The sequence below is a fragment of the Belonocnema kinseyi genome, chromosome 1 (assembly GCF_010883055.1).
Source record: "Belonocnema kinseyi isolate 2016_QV_RU_SX_M_011 chromosome 1, B_treatae_v1, whole genome shotgun sequence".
NCBI lineage: Eukaryota > Metazoa > Arthropoda > Insecta > Hymenoptera > Cynipidae > Belonocnema > Belonocnema kinseyi.
In genome coordinates this window covers 97469908-97471434 of record NC_046657.1, presented here as the reverse complement: position 1 = coordinate 97471434, position 1527 = coordinate 97469908, and positions in this window count along the sequence as shown.

Genomic DNA, 1527 nt, shown 5'->3' with positions numbered 1-1527 from the left:
TTGAAAACGTTCAAAATATCCTGAAATCGCTTCGAATCCTTTTGAATCTCTTGGGATATTTCGAATACTCTTGAAATCTCTTCAAATCCTTCGAAATGTTTTAAATCTTCAGTAATCATTTTTAAATCTTTTTAAATCTCTTGGGATATTTTCAAATTTCCTGAAATCTCTTGCAATTTTTTTTAAATATCTTCGAATATTTTGAAATATTTTTAAATCGTTTGCAATCTCCTGAAATCGCTTGCAATGTTTTAAGATAGCTTGGAATAGTTTGAAATCGTTCAAAATCTCCTGTTAAGTTGCTGATATTTTTAAGAGATCCTTTTTTTTTAGATACCCTGGAATATTTTTAATATCTCGAAAACGTTCAAAATATCCTGAAATCGCTTCTAATCCTTTTGAATGTTTTCAAATCTCCTAAAATCGCTTACATTCTTTTTGAATCTCTTGGCATACTTTGAATCCTCTTGAAATTATTTGAAATGTTTTTATATTTCCTGAAATGGCTTTTACAATCTTTTAAATCTCTGGGGGTATTTTGAAATCTCTTAAAATCTTTTGAAATCTCGTGAATCTTTTCAAATCCTTTAACATATTTTCAATTCTCCTGAAATCCCTTGAAATCGTTCAAAAACGTCGAAATCTACTGAAATCACTTGAAATCCTTGAAAATATTTTCAAGTCTCCTGAAAGCCCTCGAAATCTTTTTATATATCAGGGAATATTTTAAAATATCTTAAAATCGTTCGAAAACGTTGAAATCTACTGAAATCACTTGAAATCCTTTTAATTATTTTGAAATCTCCTGAAATGTTTGCAATCTTTTTGCATGTTGAGTAATTAACACCTCGTTTGCAAGAAATTAATATTCAATTCGATTTTTTTTGTTTAAACAAGCAAATGTTAATTTCGAATTGGAAATGTTCTAAACTGAGCAGTTAAAAAAAAATCATTTTAATTTTTAACTTTAAATTTTAAACATTCTGTAAACAATATTTTAAAGAAAATTGCAATTGATGTACATTAGAGTTCTTCGTCTCATAAACTCATAAAGACTAAGGCTGCGCAGAAAATTATATAGTTTATGGTTACGCGGTGGAGATATATCTATTGGGAATGGTGGTCTACCATTTCGCCACATGGTGACGAAAAATGGAACTAGAAAGAGTAGATACAATTTTAAACATGTATTTTAATTTTTGCATAAAAGTGTTTTTACGATTGTTTTGTGAAGTATAAAACAATGATTGAATGATAAAAACAAATATTTATCAGAAACAAATAGTTTTAGATAGAATTTCCATCTTATACAGTGAAATACACATTTTTGTGAAATAGGGTTTTAAAAAAATACAATTATTTCATTATTTTATGTTTTTTATTATTATTACACCATTAAGCCCTTTCGGGGTAGGCGTGACTCACTCGGCAGGGGAAAAGAGTAGTGTGTGGATGGGATAGAGATTTTTCAGATTGATCCAGAATTCTCGTGCTATTTAAGTAAATAACACGTTCGTTCCGCAACAC